General features: G+C 34.5%; 1 pseudogene; it reads right to left on the reverse strand.

Moving 5' to 3' along the window:
* Positions 1-4,122: 4,122 nt before the first annotated feature.
* On the reverse strand, positions 4,123-4,769 carry LOC137224316 (GTP-binding protein Di-Ras3-like; annotated as a pseudogene).
* Between the last annotated feature and the right edge of the window lie 11,506 nt (positions 4,770-16,275).

The following is a 16,275-nucleotide window of genomic DNA, read 5'->3' on the forward strand; positions in this document are numbered from 1 at the left end:
CCTAATCTTTGGTTTAGAAAATGTCAAGTAACAGCAAAAGCATTACAACACTGGGGAGAAACAAGAGTGTGGAAAGTGACTACTTCTGTGGTATGAGCATAACAACCTATTATTAAGAGTCAAAGCAATAAACAAGCTCAGACCCTGACCCAGGCTCATAGATGTCTCTGATGTTGACATTACCATAAATAAATTTTACATGACTATGATTAATATATTAAATGCTCTAGTGGAAAAGGTAGATGACATGCATTAACAGATGATGAATTTAAACCAAGAAATAGAAACTATAAAACTCAAATAGAAATGCTAGAAAACAAACCAACAAGGTGGGGACAAAAATAAAACATGCCTTAGACAGGCTTATCAGTAGACTGAATTTACATTTACAGAAAAACCTACCCAACGACAGCAGAATACACATTTTTTTTAAGTGTGTATGATTCACCCAGGTAGATCATATTCAATGTGAGAAACACATCTCAACAAATTTAAAAGACTTTAAATTATGCAGAGAATTATCTTTGTCTACATGGAATTAAGCTAGAAAACAATACTAAAAAGATAACTTTGATAATCACAAATATTTGGAAATTAATTATACTTTCAAATGACCTTTGGGTCAAATACAAAGTTACAAATGAAATGTAAAAGTATTTTCAATTGAATGACAACGAAAAAAAACATCAAAATTTGGGAGACACATGTAAAAAGGAATAGATGCAGAAAAAGCCCTTGCGAGATTCAGCATTCACAGTCATTTAAAAAGGTGCAGCAAATTCAGAATTAAATGAAACTTTAATAAAATGAGGTATTTACAAACAATCTCTACAGATAACATTATGTATGTATGATGAAAGACTAATTATTTGTCCCTAAATTAGGAACAAAGCCAGAATGTCCATTGTTAGTCCTCCAAATCAATAGCTTTATATCCTCATGAATACAATAAGGTAAACAAAGAAAAAAAGATGTAGACAGTTAAAAAGAACAACAACAAAACAGAGCTGCAATGGAAGAAAAAACTACATTTAAATTTTCCAACGAATATACAATTTTTTTAAATTAGTATGTGAATTTAGCAATGTCAGAGAATATGTCAATACATAAAAGGTGATTTCATTTCTCAATACTAATAATGAATAATTGGGAATTAAAATTGAAAACATGTATCATTGGGGCTTCCCTGGTGGTGCAGTGGTTGACAGTCCGCTTGCCGATGCAAGGGGCACGGGTTCGTGCCCCGGTCCGGGAAGATCCCACATGCCGCGAAGCGGCTGGGCCCATGAGCCATGGCCACTGAGCCTGCGCATCTGGAGCCTGTGTTCCACAACAGGAGAGACCACAACAGTGAGAGGCCTGCATATCGAAAAAAAAAAAAAAAAAAAAAAAAAGAAGAATGTATCATTTATTAAGCACAAAACCTCATTTAAAAGCTAGGTATAAAGCTAACAAACATATGCAAGATCTGTATGCTAAAAAGTAAAAAAAGAAAACTGATGAGAGTAGTCAAGAAGATATAAATTAATGGAACTTAGAATTTTTAAAATGTCAATTATCTCCAAACAGATTTACAAATTCAATACAACATTAATCAAAACTCCAGCAAGATATTTTGTAGAAACCAGGTTAAGGTATTAGTTTAACTGTAAATTAATTCATACAAATGAACTCAAAATAAATTTCATAAGAAACAGGTATTTTTATTATGGTACTTATCTCCCATTTACTTATCCTGAAAAGACCCATCTATGCTCATATACTACACTATACATTTAGATTTTAATATTTTTGCATATTTAATACATTTTAGGAGAATATAATATCCTTATACAGTTCCAAAAATCTATACTTATATTTTAAGATTCTAAAATTGCATATGTCATTTATTTTTTCTTTTTTTGTGGTACACGGGCCTCTTACTGTTGTGGCCTCTCCCGTTGCAGAGCACAGGCTCCAGACGCGCAGGCTCAGCAGCCATGGCTCACGGGCCTAGCCGCTCCACAGCATGTGGGATCTTCCCGGACTGGGGCACGAACCCGTGTCCCCTGCATCGGCAGGCAGACTCTCAACCACTGCGCCACCGGGGAAGTCCACATAGGTTGTTTCTTGAATAGAATTTTTAGACATCAGTAAGACTTGATAATCAGATAATATCCTTGAAGCCTGTGATTTAAGAGTGGCTAGCAAGTACAATTTCTTTATTTTAGGAATTTTTTCTTGATAATTCATAAAGAAAATAGAAGTTATGTTCAGTTAGAGTGTGTGTAATATTGAAGTACAGTGAGTAAAGGACAGTGAAATACATACATACATAATATTCACTGTAAGCCAGTGAAAACCTGACCAAAAGAGCTAAACATTAGATAATTCTTCTTGCTTTTTAGTGCATTAGATATTTCATAAAGCCCAGAGATGAAAGAGAAACATTTCATTTCCTCCATTGGGTTTATTGAAGATATGTATCTTCTTTACTTACAGGGAAGTTTATGAAGCAGAAGAGTAATGAATCAGTGGCCAGTATGCTTTGGCTGTATACTGCAACATTGTACCATCCTAACAGCCACTATTTAATAGTATCATCGGCAATTCTGAAAGAGGGATTAGGAAAATCTATGAAACCAAAGCCATTCCTATTATTTAACATGAAAGCAGTATATCACCAATCTATGCTAACATTTATGTAAGAAAAACTATATTTTAAAGGCAATAGTTATGATTTTTGTATCTGTATTTGTAAAAATCAGTTGATCATTTAGGATAGTGTCTCTCAATTAGTCTGAGTCCTATGGGGAGCCTCTACACATCAGGATTGATTGAATACACAGAGGTGTGTGGGAGCTCAAAATGCTTGCCATGTGATTTTAAAGATATATCTGAATGACATCTACAAAAGACTCTTTCAGAAAGTGTAGTGCTTATGGTGGAAAGCATAGAAACTGTTGGACTAAATAAATCCATTTCATGATAACATATTTAATGAGCTCTAGAAGTATCACTTGCTTTACATGAAATTTGATGTCAGGTATGGTAGTGAACTGTTGTCTTGCTAATTTACAACTAATGATGAGCTCTAGATCATACAAACATGATTTGCTGATGTGTTTTTAATATGTCCCCATTGAGTTTTAAAAATTAATTAAGGACATATGTTATTTTTTTTGTTCTCTCATAATATTTACATATTTGTTGAAAGTCCAAATTTGGCACCTCATAAAGGATGGTAGTCATCATCCAGCTGAAACTGAGGATCTAAGAATGGACTGAAAGACTTTTCGTGGCAAGTGATATATCACCTGTATTCTGCAAGAAGATATACATATTAGCTTCAAAATGAGCCTTAGTCAAAAGAGGATAGAGCCTTTCTTTATAAAAGATATTTGCTTATCAGTTGGTTCTAAACCTGGCAAAACAAAGCACTGTGGTCTTAGGGCAGGAATGTTTTATGCCATAATGATTATATGATTGTGACAAGCAACCTAAAAGATCGAGCTGTTTGTATTATGTGATTGCTGATATACATCATTTTCTTAAATGTATTTAATATAAAAAGTGTAGGTACTAAAAATATAATGTAATAGTAAAATACTAAAAGATAAATTAAGCCTTAAAAATATGTTTATATATAAGATGTAAAAGAAATAACAGCTATAATATCTTTATGGCATTTCTATATCAATAGAATAAATGTTCTCCTATAAAATAATGAAATAATTGAGAAATTAAATATATGGCACATAAAGAGCAAAAAGTACAATATTAATTTTTATCAAAAATGGTAAGGTGAAGAATGTTTTAAAGACTAAATAATATTTTAAAAATTATTTTAAAGACATGAAACCTAAAACTCAGAAGAGAGCATAGAGCACTTTTTGACATAAACTGTAGCAATATATTTTTTGGCTCTGTTTCCTAAGACAAGAGAAAACAAAAACAAAAATAAACAAGTGAGATCTAATTAACTTAAAAGCATTTGCATAGTGGAGGAAACCATTGACAAAATGAAAAGACAACCTACTGAATGGGAGAAAATATTTGCAAATGATATGACCAATAAGGGATTAATATCCAAAACATATAAACAGCTCATGTAACGATATCTAAAAAAACAAACAACCCAGCTCACATGATAATGCACTTACTACGCAGATTCTTATTGGTTTTAGGCATCTGGAATTTCATCTGGGAAGACTGGAGGCAGGTGGCAAGCTTCTTCTTGTGGTTCAAAAGCATATGGAACAGCTCCTGCAAACTGGTATCAGTTTTGGCAAATGTCTTCACGAAGGTGCAATTTTATTCCATTGCACAAACAGCACCACCTGTGGTTCTCATGGCACATTTTGCTCACCAGCATGATAGGGTACTTATGCAGGTTATTGCCTTTGATCTCACACATCAGCTTATAGGCAGGCTCCAGCTCCTCCAGGGTTTGCTTCTTGGTTCACATATTTGTTGAGTAATGAGTAAACCAGGATGAGTAAATCAGGATGAAGATGTGGCCCCTGGCAACGGCAAGGTGCTGCAGGGCACCCAGTGGTGTCAGTGATATGCAGGGTGTCCAGGCTGTGGTTGCATCTCAGCACTTGGTGGTAGGTATCTTCAATAGTTAGCAGGTGTGCATCACAGAAAGGGCCAGTACACCTGCCTCTGCACCAATGTGTTCTTGCCCAGGCCAGTCGGACTTGAGCGTCACTGTGAGGTAATCTTTGGTCCTCTTCTGAGGCATGAAGGCAGATATAATAATCAGGGTGGGCAGAGGCCAAAGCCATTGCGTCAACTGTTTCTTAAAGCCAGAGCAGGTAGGAGTTTCCCATTGTTGGTAACTAACAAGGAGACATGTGCACAACTCTCTGGCACCTAGCCAGCACTAAGGGAGGCCTCGGGAAGAAAGAATACTACCAGAAAGAATTCTAACAGTTCCTGGATCACACATATCCTGCAGCATTTTCTCTTCCCTCCAACGTCAGCAATTAATTTCTTTCTGTCTGTGCTTCAAAAATGTGTGCACAGAAAACTACATTTAATATGATTTGTCTTATTGTAGAATGGGTTTTACTTCATTAGTTAACAAGTAGTTTATATCAGTTACTGTTTCAGGTGCTAAGAATACAAATTATAAACAAAATAGACACATACCACTGCTCCCTCTTAGAACTTATATTCCAATGTTATGAGCTACAAAAATTTTTTTTTAATTACAAAAAACTATATATTGTACCATCAGATGCTATGAAGAAAGATGAAGCTATCTTGATAATGGCTATTTGGGGACAGATCTAAATCTCCCATAGATGTGCAAACCTCCTCTTTTTCTTTACTTCTGTTGAAAAGTTTGAGAAGCACTTCTATGTGACACTTAATGGAACAAAGTGCTTTGTTGCATTTTACTACTTTGATGGATTAGTTTCCTATACAAGTCACTCCATCATTAAGGAGTAATTACTCCATAACATTTTCTAAGTTTTATATTCAAAATCATCTAATTTATAATTCAAACAGTTTGAAGTAATTGTTTTATACATAAATATCCAAATAAATTCACATGCATTGCCTAGTATTTTGAGAATGACAAGATTTATAGAAGGTGAGACATTGTTAACTTTAGATGGTAAAAGGTTTATATATTTTTTAAAAAGGTCAAGGAGACTTCTAATATTAGTAATGTTTTATAACCAAACATATTCTATTAGAAAAAAAAAACCTAAAAGTGACAAGAAAAATGAAATCAAAACAAAGCAAAAATTCATGTAAAATCCATGTGTAATAAACTCTAGAGCAGATATAAACATCTGAAGTGTTAGTAGTGCTATACCACTCAAATCAAATGGAGGCACTCTTCTCTAGCTTCTTAGAGTGTTGGCTACTCACAACTCAGCCTTCCTAGAATTGGCCTCTGCCAAAGTGAGGTGCCTTACCCAAGTTTTTAATTCACTTTATGGCAGTTCAACTTTTCTGTCTGCCAAATCCTACTACTCTGACATCTTTACAGATCTTATTCCCCAAAGCACTTTCTAATATATTTCCTGCATACAAATCTATGTATTTCAGAGTGTGCTACCCAGGGAATGAAACGAAGACAGTTGGAACAAAAGGTAGCCCTATGATGCAGGTTTTAAAAATGAGATTCAGGAACTTCACTGTATGTTTCCTACTTGGCAATGGAGTAGGTCCTCACCACTGATGGAAGGTCGAATCCTGATAGCCTATGGCAAGCTATAGTGGTACAATTGCTATACTTTAGCTGGGAGTGACCTGAGACAGGATACTGATGAAAGGAAATGCGGTGGAAGGTACAATATCTCAGGCATTTGAGAGGTTTATGGGAAGAAATAATGGCTGTGAAATTGGATGACTATTGCTGAAGGTTATTAAATCATTGGCAAAGGAAAATATAAGGCTGAGGGAGATTTAACACCTATTTTAAGTAAAATATAAAAAAACAGGATTTCCTTGGTATCATATAAAGAATCATTCATCTCCATCAGGAAGAAGGCTGTTCATGCTGATGGTCAGGATTGAGATTTAATTTTTTTGAAGAAAGGCTCCAGAGAAAATTAAATGATCAACCTCAGTAAATGTGCTACACTGATTGGGGAGGAATGGGACACTGAAATTTAAGATTGGTTTCTTCGAAGTCTATGAGAAAAAAAATTGTTCAGTGTTGTTCACCTAGCTTCTGGCAGTCTGCTAGAAATTTTTGCCATTTCTTAGTTTGTAGAAACACGACTCCAATTTCTGCCTTCTTCTTCATATGTAATTCCCGTTGTACGCATGCCTATTTCCAAATTTCTCTTTTTTATAAGAATACCAGTTATATTGGATTAGAGGGCCACCCTTCTCCAATATGACCTTATTTTAGTGTAACTAATTATTTGTGCAACAACCCATTTTAAATAAGGTCACATTCTGAGGTAGGTGAGGTGAAGAATTCAACATATGCGCTTTGGGGGGACATAATTCAACCCAAAACACTTACTATCTGACTGTATACACTGTGCAAGGACCTGAAGAACCATTTTTGAATGTGATAAGAGAGGTATTATAGAACAAGGCTTCCCTTATTCAATGGAGATAATAGGTTCCCAACATAATAAAGATCAAGCTGGAGCACTTAACCATTAGAATCAAGGTACTGAATTTCAAAGTCAGAGTGTCAGCCAAGGTGCCCTAACTCTGAGAGCTTTGTAGATAATTAACATATCTCATAGTTTTTAGGAACAATATTGATGGATAGTCAACAAGTCCATTGCTTTATTTATTTAACTAATCAAGGATAGAGTATCAGAAGGCTGTGGGCAACATCCTCAATTCAATAGTTCACAATCCTTGGCCTAGTTTTAGGACATAAGAAAATTTTCAGACTTGATATTCTTTGAAAAGGATGCCCATTCTCCATGATGAAAGACCTTATAGCACCACAGCAGATTTATATGCTTCCTCGAAGGACACTACAGACATTTATTCCAATAGTCATACATTGGGAAAGGGATAATACACAGATATTTTAGGATAATTTTACACATGGTTAAAATTGACATCAAGACTCAGGGGTGTAAAGTGTCCCATTGGCTGCTCTGGGAGCACATAGCGTTCTAGTCAAGATTCAGTTTATAAAACACAAATCTACACAGTGATCACTTCCCTTTCCCAGAAAACACAATTAGAATGGATATACTTAGTAGTTGGCAGAACACACACGTTTGTTCCTAATCTTGTAAGAAAAGAAAACAATCAACAGAGAAGGCCAAATAGAGGACGTTGAACACTTTCCTCATCCCCATCCCCACCCAAGATAATGCATCAAAAACAATGTCCTATACAAAGAATGGCAGGGATTAGTGAATGGCAGAGATTATTTAAAACCCTAAAGAATTCCAGGGTGGTGGTCCCCATCGTAACCCAAGTAATTTACCAGACTGACCCTTGCAAAAACCTAGTGGATCCTAGATATTGACAGCAGATTACTGCAAACTCAACTGAGTAGTAGCCTCAATTGAAACTCCTGTGACCTCTTACCCAACTGAAACAGATGTGATATCTTACAAAAACCTTACAACACAGATTGTGATATCTTACTAGAGTATATTAACATGAATCCAGGTACTATTATATATATATAACTTTTTAGTATCATTTCTAATTTGCATTGATGTAGGATGGGTAACAGTATACATTTAGGGTTTTGTACTAGGGCTTTGTCCACTTTCATGCCCTCTGTTATAACTCTAAAGAATGTGGACCATCTGGACAATCCACAGAATATCACATCATCCAACTATATTGATAGCATAATGTTAATCATACTGAACGAGCAAGGATTGGCAAGTATTTTGAAGACCTTAGTAAGACATTTTCCAGAGTTTCAGAGGATCATCACATTTTTAGGGAATCAGTCTAGAGCATGTTGGACAGTCTAAGGTAAAGGGCAAATTATTGCCTTTTGCAATTTTCATTACTAAAAAAGGAAGCACATTGACTGGTAAGCCCCTTTAGGTTCCAGAAGTAGCATATCCATATTTGATAACTGTCAAGAGTTTAGCTAAGCTATTCCTTGGTATTTCTGCCTCAGCAACATTTTGTTTGGCCAAGCAGACTACATTGATTTTACACTGACACCAGTCCCCTCATGCAAGCTCAGTGCCCTAGAGAGCAGCCTGCAGTCACAAGCAAATGTGAGTTCCTGATATGACTCCCTCAACAACCCTTGATCAAAAGTCTCCCCTGTCTCCCAGTTCCTTCCCTTTCTGTTCCCCTTAGATATAGCCCACATGTGGCTTAGCAAAACCCCGCTCTTTTGGTTTGAATTGACCAATCCAGCCTTGGTCTGAGAACCCTAAAGTGCTCCACACACAGACTCTAATAAAGGTGTGTGCCCCAGTTCCTGTCCATGACTGAACTCTGTTTTGACCTTCCTTGTGTAGTCCCTTGAGGCATGCCATGTACTTCCTCCAGGATCTGTGAGTAATAAACTTCTCTATTTCTGTTCCTCTTGTGGTCCGTTGTTGAACCATGGCTCACCATCTGGCACCATGTGCTTCACTTAATAAGTATTAATTTGACCAATTCATAACAATAATATTGCTAAGTCCTATTTACTGAATGGTATAAAAGTCTATCAGAGTTGAGTGGAATCAAAAATAGGAAAGAACTCTGCATCAGGTATAGCCCTGCCAATGGAGACATGTGAGCCTGCAGACCACATATCACTAGAGATATCTATGATAGCAAAACAGGCTGTGCAGAGTTTTAATCAGGTCCAACAGAAGAATCAGGAGGTAGACCCCTAGAGGTATAGAGGAAAGCCATGCTACATATAGCAGAAAAATATACATCTTTCTAAATTTAGCAGCTAGCATGCTATTAGGTCCTGGTAGACATGGCACCTAAACATGAAATGTGAAAGGTCCACGTGACCAGAGCTGCCCTCATGAGCTAGCGCTTCTGAGTCACGCTATGTTAAAAAGTTGAGTTTTTTTCAATAGCTATCTGTATGGAAGCTATACATCCAGGTTCAGTCATGAATAGAATCAGAGATCATAGCTAAATTTCTTATTTATGTCTCCACTACCTCCTAAGAAAGATGTTGATGCTTGCCAGAATTAAGAGTTGAGATAGTTTCTGTCAGAGCAATGATAATATGAATTTTGCAGTCAAACTGAATGGGATAAATTCCTGATAACTTCAAGGTTTGTAAGTAACTTGGTTTCTTATGTTACCTAATTTAACCTTAATTTCTTCGTGTGTAAAATGAATATTTAAATTGCCAACTCACATATTATGAAGATAAAATAGCATAACCCAAGCAAAGTATGGTGCCTAACATAAATTACTCATTAAATACTATTAGTAGTTTATAATAGTAAATTATTTAAAAGTTAGACTGAGGGATTAAAATCATTTACATTTGCTTTAATTAGACTTCTTAACTCTTAGGAATTCTAGATAATTGGGTAATTAGGGAGAAAAAATAAGGAAAACAAAACTTTCAAGTAGCTAGAATGTTGCTGATGTAATAAAATAAGTCTTTCTCTTTTTCCCTTTCTCTGCAAAGCAATATTTAGCAAGAACAGTGTCTCTAGTCCTTTTATGAAATATTTACTTTATAAAAAAGTCAAAATACTCTCCTTCATTAAAAATTTCAAGCACAAAAGTTTCCATCAATTTTAAGTATTAATTTATGTCTGACTCTCACTCCTTTATTTTTCTATTTTATATATTTATTTTGTTTTTTATTTATATATTAATTTTGTATTTATTTTTATAGTATAACTTACACTCATGAACCTACCACCTACACAAGAAGAACTAGAACATTCATTGCCAAAATCCTTTGGTTCTCAATTTCTATGCTCCTGTCCAATTTACCTTCCTGCCTCCTTTCCAGAGGTAACCACCAGCCTGGATTAGATGTGTTTTTTTCTATGATTCTAAAGTATGTTTCTTTTTTGTTTGCTGCTTTTTGCTGTTGTTGTTGTTGTTTAAATAGTTAACATCTTTAATGTGATTTTTTTCTTCCTATTTCAGTGTTGTTTGAAGGACCCCTAGTCAAGTTTCTTTGGAATCATCTAAAGGTATGTATGTATCTATTTGGAGAGTTTAGCTGGGATTTCTATGCACTAATTAATGAGTACTGAGACACCTTAGGATGTTGTTTTTGGGATTATTTATTGTACGATTGTGGACTTTAGGTACATTAAAGAATGGGAGCTGGGAGCACAGTACACACCCCTCCAAGTGCTAGTGACTGGCAAGTTTAGCAGAGGCAACCTCTAATTTTCAGCTTCCTTGTGCTCCTGATTTATGTGTCAGCTCTTGCCATCATCCTGCACAAGAGCAACTTGAGCAACAAAGGGCATCTCATGTGTTTGGGGACATCAGAAGTTATAACTGCGTAATTAAAGCTTCCGAGATCCTGCTGCTGTGAAAGACACTCTATCCCTTCCTAAAGATAACTATAAACTTTGTGCTGGGTCACCTACTGTCTCTAGGTTTTGATTAACAATCCAATCTAGAAACTCACTCTAGTGACCATGTAATTCCTTACATTATTATTACTATTATTATTATTTTCATTATTATTATTTTGATTGCTGTTAAACATTAGAAAAATTATTCACATTGTTCTGTCAGAATTTTATTACTACAACTTATATAGGTTAATACATATTCTACAATACATTCATTCCTATTGTTTTATAATAGCAGCACACGTGCGCGTGTGCGTGTGTGTGTATAAATAAATAATTAATTACTTAATATATATAGACATACGTATGTGTATATTATATATATATTACATTCTAACCAGCTTTGTATGAGAGTTACAATTCCTCCAAATCCTTGCCAATAATACAGTGTTTTTTGTTTGTTTGTTTTAGTCTTAGACATTCTAATAGGTCAAAAGGGGTACCTCATTATGTTTTTAATGTGCATTAATGTCCATTCTTCTAATTACTAAAAATATTTAGCATATTTTCTTGTGAATATTCACATTCATATATCTTCTATAGTAAAGTGTCTATTCAAATCTTTGTTCAATTTTGTACTTGGGTGATTTACTTCTTTTTACTGAGTAGAATCAGGTATTTATATATTTTAAGTCCATGTCTGTTATCAGATATATAATTTACAAACATATTCTCCCAGTTTGTAACTTGCTTTTCATTGTCTTAACAGACTTTCGAGGAGCCAAGATTTTATTTATGTTTTTATGAAGTGCATTTTATCAATTTGGTCTTTTACAAATTATGCTTTTGTTATCATATCAGAGAAATCTTTGCCTAGCCAAAATCACAAAGGTTTTTCTCTATGTTTTGTTCTAGAAGTTTTATAGTTTTAAATTTTTCACTTAGATATATGATAAAATTTGAGTCAGTATCTATGTATGATAGAACACATGGATCCATGTTTCTTTTATTTTGCATATGGATATCCAGTTGTCACAAAACCATTTATTAAAAAAAAATTATCCAATCTCCACTGAATTGGCTTTGCACCTTGTTAAAAATCAGTTTTCCATTATGTGTTTTTCTATTACCTGATTCTCTGTTCTATTCCATTGGACTATTTGTCTAACTTGACAGTGGTACCACAGTATTTTGATTACTTAGGTTTTATAATAAGTCTTAAAATTAGATAGTGTTGGTGTTCCAACTTTGTTAAATCAATGTGTAATAGGAAATACATACTTAGAATGGTCAAAACAACTTTTTTCTGTTGCTGCTTTTAAAACTCATGTTTTACCTTTGACTTTTAAGAGCTTGACTCTTAAATTTTGAGTTGGCACAGCTTTTAAAAATGTTTATCTTTCTTGGTATTTATTGAATATCTAAATATATAAATCTATACCTTATATCAAATTTGTTAATTTTTCAGTATTTAATAAATGATTATCTTCCCTATTCTTTTTCTTCTTTTCTTCTAAAACTCTAATAACATTTGTCTCACTCTTTCATAATATCTAACACTTTTGTGATTCTGTTTATATTTTTCAATACTTTTTCTCTATTTCTCAGATTGGATAGCATCTATTGAAATACCGTTATGCTCATTAGCCATCCTTAAATCGCAATGCTATTGTTAAGTCTATGCAATAATTTTTTTCCATATATTTTATTTCAAGAATTCCCATTTGGTTAGTTTTGTAGTTTTATTTTTCTATCTTTTCACTATTTAAGAGCAAAATTTTAAAAATATTTTTATTTTATATTATACTTCTTATTTAGATCATCATCAGGTTGTTCGTATTAACTGTCTTTTCTCTTTAGGAAAGACTCCACTTACCTCATTCTTTAAATACCAAATTATTTTGGATTGTATTGCCAACATTTAAATTTTTATGTTGTGGAGACTCCAAATTCTGTTATTTTCTTCTAATTAGTGATGTTTCATTTGTTTTAATAGCAATTAACTTAGTTGGACATGAACTACAAACTGTTTCTTGAGAAGGAAGACCAAGCTTCAGATTGTTTACTTTTACCTGAGGTTTACTGAGTCTTTTTTGCACATGTGTACTTCAGGGATTAGCCAACATGTTGTCAGACAGTACTTGAGATCTCCTCTTTAACTCTTTCTATTTTTGTATGCTCTTCCATTGCCAGTGGCCATTAATGCTCTAAATCAGTACTCTGATTGACAGGGACAGAAAGCTTGCCATTGCTTTTTTTAAAAAAATCCCATCACTTTGCAATTTCTGCAACTTCTCCCATCCTACAAGTGATGAAAAGGGGCACTTCCTTTTTATATATCTCCTGCTCTGAAAGTGAAATCCCTATAGAATAAAACTCCTCCTCTTCATTCTCTACTACCTTCAGATAGTTGCTTTTTCTATTATGTTTAGATGTTACAGATGATATTTGCCATAACAGGAAAGTCACAGTATCCTACCATAGATATTTAACTTACAAAAGTGACTAAACTCCAATCCCTCCCACCCCCCAACACACACACACACACACACACACACACACACTAGTGGAATCTTTTGTGTTTGACTTTTTTTTTTTTTACCATCAACAGTTAGATTACACTCATCAGTAAGTTATCCTCAACTCCTAATCCAATTTAAAAATTAAAAAAAACAACCAAGAAGCAACCAAATAAATACATTTAAAATTTCATCTTTTTGCATCTTATACCATTTGGGGAATATTTCTTTTTTCTTGATGCATGTCCTTTAGCAGTCCATTTAGAGCAGAATTTTCAGTGGTAAGCTTTATGTATTATAAATATTTTATATTGCATTTATTTTTTATTGTGATGAGAACACTTAACATTAGCTTTATCCCCTTAACAAATTTTTAAATGGACAGTACAATATTGTTAACTATAGCTACAATGTTGTGTAATAGATTTCTAGATCTTATTCATCTTATATAACTGAATCTTTCTATCTATCCACAATGAAATATCAATACATTTATTTTTGAAAGATGATTTTGCTGGATACACAAAACATTTTTAACTTTTCTTTTTTTAAGGTTTTATTTTGTATTGAAGTATAGCCGATTAACAATGTTGTGATAGTTTCATGTGCATAGCAAAATGACTCAACCATACACGTATCCATTCTCCCTCAAACTCCCCTCCCATCCAGGTTTCCATATAATATTGAGAAGAGTTCCCTGTGCTATACAGTAGGTCTTTATTGGTTATCCATTTTAAATATAGCAGTGTGTACATGTCAATTCCAAACTCCCTAACTCCCTTTCCCCCCACCCTTCCCTACAATGAGGTATCACCTCACACCAGTCGAAATGACTATTATTGGACTTCCCTGGTGGCACAGTGGTTTAGAATCCACCTGCCAATGCAGGGGACATGGGTTCAATCCCTGGTCAAGGAAGATCTCACATGCCGTGGAGCAGCTAAGCCTGGGCACCACAACTACTGAACCTGCTCTCTGCAGCCCGCAAGCCACAACTACTGAGCCCATGTGCCTAGAGTCCGTGCTCTGTGACAAGAGAAGCCACTGCAATGAGAAGCACACGCACCTCAACAAAGAGTAGCCTCCACTCGCCACAACTAGAGAAAACCCCAACGCAGCCAAAAATAATAAATAAATAAATTTATTTATTATTTTTTTTTTTAAAAAAGAAATGACTATCGTTAAAAATATCCACAAACAATAAATGCTGGAGAGGGTGTGGAGAGAAGGGAACCCTCCTACACTGTTGGTGGGAATGTAAATTGGTACAGGCACTATGGAGAACAGTATGGAGGTTCCTTAAAACAACTAAACATAAAGCTACTGTATGACCCTGCAATCCCACTCCTGGACATATATCCAAAAACAAAACATGGCCCAAAAGGATACATGCACCCCAATGTTCATTGCAGCACTGTTTACAATAGCCAAGACATGGAACAAACTGAATGTCCATCAACAGAAGAATTGATAAAGAAGATGGATACATATATACAATGGAATATTACTCAGCCATACAAAGAATGAAATAATGCCATTTACAGCAACATGGATGGAACGACAGATTGTCATACTGAGTGAAGTAAGTCTGACAGAGAAAGAGAAATATCATATGATATCACTTATACATAGAATCTAAAAAGATATGATACAAATGAACTTATTCACAAAACAGAAACAGACTCACAGACTTAGAGAATGAAGTTATGGATACACAATTATAAGTTAAATGTTGTTTTTATGTTCTCTCTGTGTAAATATTATTCCACTACCTTTTGGCTTCCATTTGTTGCTGTTGTTTTTGTTGTTGTTGCCACACATTCTGTTACTGTAGTGATAATTTTTCTAATTATGTCTTTCCCTCTGATTGATTTCAAAATATTTTCTGTCTCAAATGAGCTTTAGTTTCAGAAGACTCAGAAAACAGGGATATACGATGATTATTTATTTGATTCTGCCTTTGATATGATATTTTCCTTGTATCAGTAGAGTCATATTTTTTTTTATCAGTTCTGGAAAATCCATAACTGTCTTTTCTTTACTTTTTCTTACCATTTTCTCACCATTTTTCCCTTTGGGCCCCCAGTCAGATATTTGATGAAACTTCTGATTTTTTCTTTATTTTTAACCTCTCTTTTTTGTTTTTGATATTCTCATAACTTTATGCTGCTTTATGAATGAATTTTTCATATATTTCTTCCAGATCATTAATTCTCTTTTCAGGGTTTTCACCCATACATCAACTTTTTTTTTTTTTTGGCCGTGTCACATGGACTGTGGGATCTTGGTTCCCTGACCAGGGATCGAACCTGTGTCCTCTGCAGCGGAAGTGCAGAGTTCCAACCATTGGACAACCAGGGAAGTCCCTGCATCCATCAACTTTTTCAACAGCTATATAATACACTTCTAGAAATTTATTTGTTTGATTTTTCAAGTCTGACTCTTCATTGGAGACCGTTTACCAACTTAGATTTGTAATTTCATTCATTATTTTTAAAAACATTTTATAAATAACAATTCTACTTTATGCAACTGAAACATACAGCAAACATCTACTGTCTTTGGTATTTAGGTTTCTTGTAACTTATTTCTGTGTCTCTTATTCATAGTGGCTTGATTTCACTAAAGTCTGTTGGTATTTGGCAAATTATAGGTAGTAGATTGCATTTTTATACCAATTCTTTCCCTGTGTTTAAGTTATTTTTCATGTGATCACAGTGCCTTTTATAAGACACAGAATGTGTATCCTTATCTCTTTGTTATAAAGCTTGGCCATTTGTCTTACTTTGTCCAGTTGTTTGTGGGTGAAGTGACAGAGTATTAGTTCTGAGCTATGTCTTTAAAGATCA

Source organism: Pseudorca crassidens, chromosome 5, assembly GCF_039906515.1.
Source record: "Pseudorca crassidens isolate mPseCra1 chromosome 5, mPseCra1.hap1, whole genome shotgun sequence".
NCBI lineage: Eukaryota > Metazoa > Chordata > Mammalia > Artiodactyla > Delphinidae > Pseudorca > Pseudorca crassidens.